Here is a 13,220-nt window from a genome sequence, read left to right as displayed (position 1 = left end):
ATTCTTATAGACGCATAACAAAAAGGCAAATAATCCAACCAAAATATGCAAAGGACACTGTTCACAGAAAGAAAAAAAAAACATACAAAAAGATATACAAAATTACTCATAATTAAAGAAGTGAAAGTTAAAATAATAAATGAGACATTTTTCATCTCTCAGGTTAGTAAACATTGGTTATATTCAGTCTTGAATAAAGCTGTGAGGAAACTATCTCTTACACTGTTGATGGGTCTGTAAGTCACGTCATGAGGCTTCTTCCTACCCAGAGTTTCAGAAAAAAGGGATGTCTTAAATACTCAGGGTTTCTCATATACACACTACTATATATAAAATAGATAATCAACAAGGACCTACTGTATAGCACTGGGAACTCTACTCAGTACTTTGTAATAACCGATATGGGAAAAAATTCGGAAAAAGAGTGGATATATGTATACGTATAACTGAACCACTTTGCTGTACACCTGAAACTAACACATCATAAATCAACTATACCCCAATATAAAATAAAAATTAAATTTTAAAAGAATACTCAGGGTTTCTGATCTAGGATAACTGCCAACTGACCCAGGACATGGGCAACCTTTCACCAGTCAGCAATTCATCACTACCAAGGTTTTCTCTGAGGTTTTCACATTTCTTTTAAGTTTAGTTACCAAGAAATTTTTATTATTTCAGTGCTTAAGAAAAAGAGTGCTTCATTGTATACTTTGTATTGGATTTACCTTGGCTTTGGGGTGATAAGGTGTAAACTTTTGAAATAATTGCCTTTAAAAAGGCAACAAAGCAAAAAATGTTAACATGAGTGTTTAAAATTATTCTATGTTGGGACTTCCCTGGTGGTGCAGTGGTTAAGAATCCACCTGCCAGTGCAGGGACACGGGTTCAAGCCCTGGTCCAGGAGGACCCCACATGCTGTGGAGCAACTGAGCCTGTGTGCCACAACTACTGAGCCTTTGCTCTAGAGCCTGGAGCCATGACTACTGAGCCCGCGTGCTGCAATTACTGAAGCCTGCGTGCCTAGAGCTCGTGCTCTGCAACAAGAGAAGACATCGCAATGAGAAGCCTGCACACTGCAACAAAGAGTAACCCCCGCTTGCTGCAACTAGAGAAAGCCTGCGCACAGCAACGAAGACCCAACACAGCCATAAATAAATAAATAAATAAATAAATAAAATTTAAAAATAAAATAAAATAATTCTACGTAAATCACTCCTCCTCTTGCCTCTTAACAGAGACTACACACGTCATTTAATCTTTTATTGAAGACTCAGGGTCATCACTGATGAAAATCAATGACTGTCATCTTGAATATAAAAAATGGAACTGTAAACGTACTAGAAGAAAACATTATTTTATAATTTCAGAATAGGGAAGACCTGACAACTGTGACACAAATTCTAGAAGCCCTTAAAGAAGATATTGACATTTGATGTTATAAAAATGATACCTGCATGGTAAAAAAAAACACAAAAACCAAAATATCACTGAAAAAAGTCAAAAGAGAAAACTGGGAAAAAACGTTGTAACTCATATTACAGACAAAGGGCTCAATCTCCCCAAAATATATGGAGCTCTTAGAAATTGATAAGAAAATTATTAATATCTTAAAGGAAAGTATTATCACAACTCCCACAGAACCAACTTCCAACCTAATTACTTCCTTTTTGTTGTTGTTTTTCCTTAGCTGGGGGTACCTTGAGGGCAGAAACTCTATTTCTTTTGCCTTGTACAGGACCTGGCACATCTTTGTCACCCCATTAGTTTTTTTGCTAATTTAAGAAGTTTCATATGTTATATATTGCATTTGCAACCATTTTGCCAGATACTCTCTCCCTTAATAAGATTGGTCCAAATAATGCTCTACAAGGGGAAACCTCATATTTTAGTTTTTCCAGCAGGGAAGTGTCCATTTACCTTTACTTTGTGTTTCTGATCTGTGCCTTATCCATGATCAAAGGCAGTACACGTCATTCCCAGGTTTATCAATTCAGAAAATAAATAATAGGCAATGATAAAAACTATCATTTATTGACTGCTTAGTGTTTTACACACATTATCACATTCAATCCTTGGAACAATTTTAGTATTGTCATCAACCTTTTATACATGAGAAAATCATGATTTAGAGATGTAAGTAGTTCTTTAGCTGGTGGTGTTACTCCCTAAGCTTAATAAGCAGCTAAGCTGAGATCAGAACCGAGATTTCTCCCACTACAGAAACCAGAGAGCTGAAACATTTTGCTCTATTGCCGAAAAAGCCTCTGAGGCCCTTTGTCAGAGGTTCATGGGAGGCTCTGCTTTTTATTTTTCTTTCTCGTTTTTTTAAAAATATTTATTTATTTGGTTGCTCTGGGTCTTAGATGCGGCAGGCGGGCTCTTTAGTTGCGGCTCATGGGCTCCTTAGTTGCAGCACGTGGGCTCCTTAGTTGGGGCATTCGAACATTTAGTTGCAGCATGCATGTGGGATCTAGTTCCCTGACCAGGGATCGAACCTGGGCTCCCTGCATTGGAAGCTTGGAGTCTTAACCACTGTGCCACCAGGGAAGTCCTGGAGGCTCTGCTTTAGAAGGGCAGATCCAACTAGCATCCCACAATGACTTGTGCCCTCTGTATTCAAGTTCACTCCATTTTCACCTCTCAACTCTATTTAGGAGAAGATTTTCTTTTCTCCCAAAACCACCTCTTTTTTTCCCAAAATATATAGAGAAATAGACCCACAGACATAGAAAACAAACTTATAGTTACCAAAGGGGAAGGGGAGGGAAGGATAAATCAGGAGTTTGGCATTAAAACATACACACTACTATATATAAAATAGTTAACCAACAAGAACCTATTGTATAGCACAGGGAACAATACTCAGTATCTTGTAATAACCTATAATGGAAAAGAATCTAAAAAAAAATAGATACATATATATGTATATATGTATAACTGAATCACTTTGCTGTACACCTGAAACTAACACATCATAAATCAACTATATTTCAATGAAAATTTCTTTAAAAACCCACAGAATATATATATTAACACATTCATATGAGGTGATCCTGATTATTCCCACATCTTGTATCTCAACTTTCCGCCTCTGCCCCTCCATTTCTGAGGGATGCTACAGGCACGTGTTTGCTAGTCGTGGCTCTCCACGTCATCTCCGAATGGAGATAAGGTCAAGGACTCCTATCATTTGAAAAAGACTTTGATTGATTCTGACACTTCTCTCTGATCTCAACTTGAGAATCATTGCTTTATCACTATGTGTATCTATAAAGGACTGTTTTTCCTCATTTTTAAAGTTTATTTTTAATAAATTTATTTATTTATTTTTGGCTGTGTTGGGTTTTCGTTGCTGCGCGTGGGCTTTCTCTCTAGTTGCAGCGAGCGGGGGCTACTCTTCGCTGTGGTGCACGGGCTTCTCACTGTGGCGGCTTCTCTTGTTGCGGAGCTCAGGCTCTAGGTGTGCGGGCTTCAGTAGTTGTGGTGTGCAGGCTCAGTAGTTGTGGTTTGCGGGCTCTAGAGCGCAGGCTCAGTAGATGTGGCACACGGGCTTAGTTGCTCTGTGGCATGTGGGATCTTCCCGGACCAGGGATCAAACCCATGTCCCCTGCATTGGCAGGCGGATTCTTAACCACTGCGCTACCAGGGAAGTCCCTCATTTTTAAAGTTTTGAGCAGGTGATTATGCTCCCAAACTCAAGTGTTAGGATCATTAGGGGTGGAGGTTAAGAAGTACAGAGGCTGTGGGCATCCTACCCTAGAGACTCAGACTCCACCGGGTGGAGCCAAGGAACCTGCATTTTAACAGGCTCCCTGGGTCACTCTGCCACAGGACAGGGAAGCACTGGTTGGAAAATTAAGTCAGTCCAGCTTTTCCAATTTCCGCTCTGGCTGGGTGGATCTAGAGTTAGGAGGCAGCCGTAGGGTCAAGGTTGTCATGAACATTGTCATCATCGTCATCATCACCCTCGAAAACCATCTATAGAGTGTCTATTACCTATGAAAGGTAATTACCAACCTCAAAAAGTAGAAGCAAAGCAAAGGGCTCTAGGATAGAAAGGCTGTGGGAACTGTAATTAGAAGAATGAATCTGGGTTCAACTGGAGGTTGGTTAAGAAGAGGTGCAGTAAGTCAGTAAAATACATCTGATGCAAAGATTTTCTACATAATGGAGTCTAGCAAACTGAGGAAGCCACTGATATTGTAAAACCAGCTAATATTTGTGTGTTTGTCAGACACAGGCTGAATTAAGACCATGGTTACATCCTGACCTGTCAACGCACACATCTGAAGAAGAGAACTGGGTTTTAAGTTTATTGACCAATTTGTGGCAAACCATGATAAGGCTTGGGAGCAATGCATTGGGAAAAGCTTGGAGGGTACTAGGACCATGGCTGGTTAACAAGAGAATGGACTCCCTTCCTTCAGGCTTGGTAGCCAAAACTATTCATCTTGTGTACAGTGGGGAACTCTCGGCCACAGAAAATTGCAAGGAAAACTGGCAAGAAGATTCCAGGAGGCAATTAAAATTGTCAATTGTATTAAGTATAGGTCTCAACCTTTTCAAATTTGTGAAGTGTAGGGCAGTGACTACTGCTTCATACTGAAGTTCCACTCCTGTCTTTTCAAGATAGGAGAAGAATTAAGTCTTTCTAGGAGAAAATTCTATCTTCATGGACATCATATGCATGATTGGGTGAGGATCTGCGAATTAGCATATCTTTAGATAAGTTTTGCTCATTTGAAAGCCTAATTTATCCTTGAAGGACAAGCTTATTTCAGTATTCCCAAGCAAGATAAAGTGACCTTGGGGATTGTAAACCAGTAGCCTGGGTCCCCTGGGTCCCTTGGTCCTCTGGGTGGGAAACTTCTCCTTGTCTGAAGCTATGTGGGAGGAGAAATTCATGGTTTACCAGGTTTGCCTGGAGCCAGGGTCAGGGTCTGTCATACTCAATAAGTATTTCTTGAATAAATGAACCTGGTTATAAACTCACCTGAAATACTTGCTGAAAGTATTTTGCAGGGATGAAAATACACTTGACAGGGTTGATAAAAAGGATTTTATAAGCATGATCCAGTGACAGTAGTTAGGGCCCAGGAAATCCCTTCTCTATTCCTTTTTGGATAACATCTTGGATTATGTCTTCACAAATTTATAATGGATCCTAATGATTCCTTCAGATGGCTTCTTGAATCAAACATTTTGGAATAAAAGTTAGCCATACCTATCAAATGGGGTAATTAAATACCATTTTCCATTCCCATGTAAACACACATAAGCTGCAATTCTTCATGCTGGGAAAAAAAAGTTCAAAAAACTGAATTTGTTTTACTAACGTAGAACTTTGTCTTAATCTTATTTTCTTTTAAATCGAAGTATAGTTAATTTACAATGTTCCATTTATCTTTTTTTTTTTACAATGTTGTTCTTAATCTTAACTTAAAAATAAACATCATTAAACTGAACATCACTTTGCTACTAAACTGGTCATAAGTCGTGCTGTTCTTACTGAGGAATTTATTTTCAGGTTTGAATCTTTGTTAATGAAATTAAGTTTACTGTTACTTGTATTACTGTTAATGAAATTAAGTTTACTGTTATTTTTAATTTTTTTGAAATTTAACATTATTTAAGGCCACAATTTTATCAGCAGTATTAATGAACAAAATTCATTTACATTGTTTACCTTCTATCTATGGCAACATATATATATATATATATATATATATATATATATATATCACTTTATATCTATATAGATATATAGATATATGGATATACACTTAATTTGCAGTAGTGCTATATGGTTTTCCTTCCAAATAATGGAATTTAAAAGTTGAATCAATTAAAAGAAAAATGTTAAGTAGTAATTAGCATAATGGGTTAGAATCCTGAAGATAACAGAAGGACTGGATTTAGGGGAAACACTGAGTGCAGAGCCAGTGTGGAGTGGAGACCAGGCGGGCCAACATGATGAGGTGCCTCTCCTAGGACCACATGTGCCACGCTATGGAGTTCACACTTTATCCTAAGAACACTGGCAGCCACTAAAGAGTTGTAAGTGTCCTGACGAGATTTGCTCTTCTACAAAATCATTATGGTGTAGAGAGAGGATTAGAAGTGACACAAGGAGCCAGCGAGGTCAGTTAGGAGCCGACTGCAAAAATCCAGGAGAGGGATGATGGTGGTGGTCTAACTCTTGGTGTTGCCAGCAAGACAAAAAGAGTAAAGAGCTATTATGGCATGACTTGGTCGTTGAGGTAGAAGAACCTCTGGTTCTTGGCTTAGACAACTGGGTCAATGGCGGGAGGGAGGGCGCATCACAGAGACGGGGGAAGACAGAAGGAGAAGTGGGTTTTAAGAGGATTATGATGAGCTGCTTAGATATGTATTGGAGGTGACTTGTATGCAAATGAAGAGGAAATATTCAGTAGGAGTTGATGACTGAGCCAGAAGCTCATGTGGGTGATTTGGATGGGAGTTACCAGCACTTAACCTTTCTTCTGAAACGGAGAAAATCCTACCTGTGTGGGTTTGCTAGGGCTGCCAAAACAAAGTACCACCGACTGAGTGGCTTCAACCATAGAAGCTTATTTCCTGATAGTTCTGGGGGTTAGAAGTCCAAGATCAAGGTGTCAGCAGGGTTGGTCTCCTCTGAGGGCTTCTCGCCTGAGCTTGTAGATGGCCATCTTCTCTCTGTGTCTTCACACGGTCTTGCCTCCGCATGTGTGTGTGTGTGTGTGTCTGTGTGTGTGTGTGTGTGTGTGTGTGTGCCTGTATCCTAATCTCCTCTTCTGATAAAGACCTCAGTCATTTTGGATTAGGGCCCGCCCTAAGACCGTAATTCACCTTAATTACCTCTGTAATGACCCTTTCTCCAAATAGTCACATTCTGAGGTATAAGGAGTTAGAAAGTCAACATTGTAGTTTGGGAGAATGCAATGCAGCCTATAAATCACATCCTAACTTGTTAAATCAAAAAGAAAATCTGTTGGCTAATGAAACCAGTAAGTTCAAGAGGATGAAGGATGATTCTGAATAAAGGGATTCAAATCTTGACTCCAGGGTGTGTCTTCATTTCTCTCACTCAGCTCTACGTGTATTTTCCCTCATGGTACCAATGATGGCCATTTCAGGACCACAACCTCTGTACAGGAACCAAGCCCTGTGAAGAAAGGAACTTTCTCCTGATAATCCCAACAGAAAACTTGAAGATGATCTAAAGTGACCTATCTTAAATCACTCACCCACCTCAAACAAATCGTTGGTGTATGGAAAAGTAACTCTGGGCAAGGTCCAAGTCTGAGTCTCTAGACTTTCCCTACCCACCTGTCAATCCCACATAATCCTCACAAATCGGGAATAATGGAAGAGTGTTTCCTTATAGAGTTGTTAAACAGGCAGTAACAACTGTAACAAACCACATCCACTACAATGACTAAAGCCACAGGAGTGGATGTGGCAGCCCATGAAGAATGTGTGGGAGAGGGACTCCCCTGGTGGCGCAGTGGTTAAGAATCCGCTTGCCAATGCAGGGGACACGGGTTCGAGCCCTGGTCGGGGAAGATGCCACATGCCGTGGAGCAACTAAGCCCGTGCGCCACAACTACTGAGCCTGCACTCTAGAACTCGCGAGCCACAACTACTACAGCCCGTGTGCCTAGAGCCCGTGCTCCGCAACAAGAGAAGCCACGGCAAATGAGAAGCCTGCACCACAACAAAGAGTAGCCCCCGCTGGCGGCAACTAGAGAAAGCCCGCGTGCAGCAAAAAAGACCCAACACAGCCAAAACATAAATTAAAAAAAAAAGAATGTGTGGGAGGAAAAGAAGAGGGCTGAGGTTAGGAACCCGAGGGAAAAACACAATATTCAAAGGATGAGATGTGAAACAAACAGAGGTCGTTTAGAAAAATGCAGAAGATGAAGAAAGGCAGGACAGAGTGTTATCACAGATGCCAACAGAAGAGACAGTTTTAACAAAGAAACCTTGATTTGTGAAACCTAGGGGGAAAAAAAATTAATATCTTTAATCACAAAGAGCTCAGACACATCAATTTTTTAAAAAGAACACAAATAGAAAAATGAAGAAAAGATCAGAACAGGCAGTTCACACACACACAAAAAATTAAATTAAAATGATATGTGACCAGGTATTCATTTATCAAGGAAAACAAACTGAAACACTTTTGAGATATCGTTTTGGGCTTTTAAGATTGGCAAAATAAAAAGACTTGAAGACATCCAGCATTAGCAAAGAGGAAGGGAAATAAGCATGCAGGATGAATTGCTGGTGGTTCAAAGTGGGGCATCTTCTGGCAGAGCAATTTGTCAGAATTAAACATTTAAAAGTAAGTACTCTTTACAAAATCAGCTACGAAGTTACTATCATAAGTAAATTAAGCCTTGTTTTTTTTATTTTAGAAAGGAAATAATCCAGAGATCCATCTAAAATATGTTAAACTCAAAATATTGCTAACAGGTATGGAGGGGCACCAACAAATTAGAACGGACACAGGCTATAAACCACCCACACACAACCATACTGGTGGGTCTCCACTGAACATCCCATGAAGGGGAACACCAGGAGGACAGAATGAGGTAGACATGTGGACATCTGGGCTGCTTTGGAAAGTCCTCCAAAACATATTAATGAAAGTAGAAGGTGCAGAGCCATGTGAATAGCATGGATTCGGGTTTTAAAGACATATAGCTGTGCAGATAAGTAGCTGAAAACATTTTCTGGAGGAAAGCATAAGAAACTGAGAGCAAGTCGTTGTCTTTGGTGAGAGGGACCATGTAAAAAGAGGGGGTAGGAGGTTGTAGGGGTGAGATTTCCAATTTCCGTTTTACATCATTTAATGCTTTTTAACTTTTTAATTTATTCAGGTGACAAATGATAATTGAGCAGGCCCCAATGTCAGGCACTGAACTAGGCACTCGGGAAATACTAGAGGAGGGAAATAGAGCTGAGGGCTTCCAGCCTGGGCTCCTCAGCTAGACTGCCTCTCTGTGAATCGGCTTGGAATCCTGGCTGCACACTTAGAAGTTGGGAGACCACAGTTAAATGACTTCACCTCTCTCTCTGTTGCTTCCTCTGTAGAATGCGGACTAACAGTTCTTATTTCACAGAGTTGCTATAAGAGGTAAATGAGATAACACATGTAAGGTGCTTCGCACGATGCCAGGCATTTAGTACATGTTCCTTAATTGTAAGCGCTCAAAAAAAAGTGAGCCACAAGAGACACAGTCCCCGGCCTCAGAGCACCCAGTATAGTGGGTGGCTCAACTGGAGAGGAGGAGTTGGTTATTGGAAACGAGGGTCCAGAGAGTTGGATGCACCATCCAAGCAGATGCTGGAGCCATCCAGCAAGACAGGAGGGCTTGAGGGCCTTCTTGCCCTGAGGAGGGAGGAGTTGGGGGAAACGTAGCCTCAGGACACCATGGGAAGATCCCAGGAGAGCCAGGAGGTATTCAATGCAGGGAGACGTCCTACAAGAGTTGAAGACGCTCTGGGAGCTGGGTCTGGAGAAGAAGGAAGGGTCTGAGAAGTTAGAAGCTCAAGAACGGGGCTAATCAGCTAGAACCGGAGGCCAGGAAGCACTCCAGAGGATTGGGGAGGGGAGAGTGAGGCCACAGGAAGAGGCATAAGGTTCAAGCAGGGGAGTGATGTATTAATAACTTGGTTCAAAGGAATTGTTGGATCACCATTGTTTGGGCTGTTAATTTTTTCTTTTATTTTTCTGGATTAAGTACCTGGAACTTCTGTGGTATCCTCAGAGGCTTCGGTCTACAAGAATCCTAAGGATGCATCCTTTTTGCTACACGTCCTGTGCCTAATGTTGGCAGTGGGAAGAAGGCCATGAGCCTTGGGGGTCAGCTGGCTTGTGGCCCAGTGGTCCCTGGGCTATGGCCTTGCTTCTGACCCTCCCTGGGTTTGATTTTTGCCCCTCACTCTGTATTTGCAGCTCATTCCAGGCTTCCCTGACTCCCAGGTGGCTGAGGAGGGGAACCGGCAGGGGCTACTTGGCCAATGTCAACATGAAGGGCTTACAAGGGAATTGTATTCTTTGAACAGAAGACAAATGCTGGACTTCCCTTGTGGCACAGTGGTTAAGAATCTGCCTGCCAATGCAAGGGACACGGGTTCGATCCCTGGTCCGGGAAGCTCCCATATGCCACGGAGCAACTGAGCCCGTGCGCCACAACTACTGAGCCTGTGCTCTGGAGCCGCGAGCCACAACTACTGAGCCCGTGCGCCACAGCTACGGGAGCCCGCGCACCTAGAGCCCGTGCTCCGCAACAAAAGAAGCCACCGCAATGAGAAGCCCACGCACCGCAACGAAGAGCAGCCCCCTCTCGCCGCAACTAGAGAAAGCCCGCGTGCAGCAACGAAAATACAATGCAGCCAAAAATAAATAAAGAAAAAAAAATGATCCAGCTCAAATACTGTTTAAAAAAAAAAAGAAGACAAATGCTAAGTTGGTGGAAAACCTGCTCTCCTAGGGGAAAGAGTTGCCTCAGTTTCCCACCAGCACTTACATTCAGTAAGTAGAGCCCTAAATGTTTGTTAAAGGAGCAAACGGACAGCACCTCTGGGTTCTGCTTCAATCTGCAAGTCGCAGCCTTTGAGGTAGGGGCTGGGAGAGGACAGAGGCTGTTCAGTGTGCCCGTCACTAAAGACACTACCAGCTCCAAAATGAGAGCCAATTAAGTGGTCAGAAGTTGGAAAAAGTAAGGAATGAGATAGTGGGCCCAGCTCCTGTTGACGCAATATCTTTTCTTCCAAAATCCATCCCTTCTTCACCAAAACAATAAGTGCACTAATTAATCTTACATATTTTAGCCTACGTGATAGAGTTATTCTCACCTCATTTTTCCAAAAACTGTATTCTCCGATTACAATTTGAGTTTTCTTGCTTTCTTTTCTCACCTCTTCTGGTTCCTTTTTCATCTCCACTTGCACCCAGAGTTTGGTTTTTACCTTACTCTGATTTCTTGTTTCATAAAGGCCAAACTGTCTTACATCTATTGAAGACAAAAAAGCAGATATTTTCTAAAATGTTCTTTCCATTACTCTAGTAAATCATTTTCAGAGTTGGACTTTTTCTGCACATCTGAGTAATGCTTCTATTCTTTTTTGCTATAGAAATTTTTCCCAGGTCCCAACGTTCCATTTTGTGTGTTTGGTATGTGTGTGTGTGTGTGTGTGTGTGTGTATGTGTGTGTGTTTACTCATCCTTGAATGGGCTTATTCATATTCCAACATGGCATCTGTAAGTAGTCATTCCTTAATTCAACAGGTACGAATTTTTCAAAAATTGGTATGTTTGTCCTCTGATGGGCGAGGTGTTTCAAAAACTGAATTACATATAAGGATTCATCTTCAAAGGGCCTCTGATTTATGAGAAGAGGTAAGATAGGTATAATAACTATAGGGCAAGGTAGAAAGCCAGGTGGGGGACATGGGTAGAGTGCATAATTTCTGCTTGTGGCCTTTTTCACAGATGATACAAAGTAAACCATGATGCTGAAATTGGGAAGGACTGACTGTTCACAGTTCAATGTTGTTCTAAGTCACAGCCATTAGGAATTAAGACCACTGAGTCTATTTCCAATTTATACTACCTTTTTCTTCCTCGGTGAATATGGAAAAATACTAGCAAACACTAATGTGCCAAGCTTTCTATGATGTTATCAATCAATGAGTGTAAGGAATTTTACATTCTGTTACAGTGTTTGTTACAAAATGACTACATTCCATCATAAATCACTGTTGTTGCTCAAAGAAGCCTCAAGAATATTACCAAATGTCAGTGGAAAATAAACGAGATGTTTTCTTTGGGTTGAATAATTTCTCAAAATGTTTTATTTTCCAGTGATGAAAACATGTAACGGTGTACCATGGTTTTACACTGGCATAGATACATTAATCAATTGCCTCGATTATATTCTTTTGTGAAAAGGCAATTTGACAAAACGTTATTACAGGAAACTTACATTTTAAGCATAGTTTTTTTTTTAAATTTTATTTATTTATTTTTGGCTGCGTTGGGTCTTCGTTGCTGCGCGCGGGGGCTACTCTTCATTGCAGTGCACAGACTTCTCACTGCGGCGGCTTCTCTTGTTGCGGAGCACGAGCTCTAGGCACGCAGGCTTCAGTAGTTGTGGCGTGCGGGCTCAGTAGTTGTGGTTCGCGGGTTCTGGAGCGCAGGCTCAGTATTTGTGGCGCACGGGCTTAGTTGATCCGCAGCATGTGGGATCTTCCCGGAACAGGGCTCGAACCCGTGTCCCCTGCATTGGCAGGCGGATTCTTAACCACTGCGACACCAGGGAAGTCCCTAAGCATAGTTTTTATCTTTTTCTTTCCTAAGTGCACCAACTGCTTTTTAAATTTAATTTTTTTTAAAAACGGGGATTTAAAATACTATTTTAACTTTGAATTAAAAACTCAGATTATGACCAATGATAGTTTTAAGCTTATCTAATTAATATGTGATTTAAAAATAGATAGAAAAGAGTATAACTTCCAAACCCCTAGAGGGGGTGTCCACCTCACAGATCCCTATCTGGATAAATGCTGTAACAAAGGCAAGGAGACGCTAGGTGGCTCCATGATTTTTAAATAAAATTAAAGTCCGCAAAAGATAATGCGTAGTCAAGGAACAAAATATCTCTACTGGGCTGAACCTTTAACCCAAACAAGAAACAATCATCTTCAATCATGGTCTCTCACTCAGAATAATTTGGAGTATAGGGTTAAGAGTTAAACTAAAAAACAAAAACAAAAACAAAAACTTCAAGACTGCAAAGTATGTATGGGTAAGCAATTTGCTAAAAAATAAGGGAAGGCATTATATTATACTCTTAAGGACATCAATTACTAAGGGGAAGATGGTTTCAAATTTTTCCTAATTTATTGCCATCTAGTTTGCCAGCTCTTCTTGTGGACTTTCTCTTTTTAGTTTAAATTTTAAATTTACTAAAAATTATTAAATTGGGGCATTATAACTTATTAAAAGTCGTTTTCCAATTTCCTTCCTTATAGCTGTCATCCTTATTAACATCGCAAGAGAAATAGCAAAACAAAACAGCCTCGTTTGGGCTATTTGGGAAGGAAAACAAAAGCACGGTGCTTATCTAAACTAGGAAACCTAACTCAAAATACAACTAAGGCAAACACTATTCCATTCTATATCATCTGCAAGGAGACTGAAAGAA

The sequence above is a fragment of the Eubalaena glacialis genome, chromosome 14, assembly GCF_028564815.1.
Source record: "Eubalaena glacialis isolate mEubGla1 chromosome 14, mEubGla1.1.hap2.+ XY, whole genome shotgun sequence".
In the NCBI taxonomy this organism is placed as follows: Eukaryota; Metazoa; Chordata; class Mammalia; order Artiodactyla; family Balaenidae; genus Eubalaena; species Eubalaena glacialis.
The sequence above is the reverse complement of the archived record's forward strand: the minus strand, read 5'-3'. Positions refer to the sequence as shown.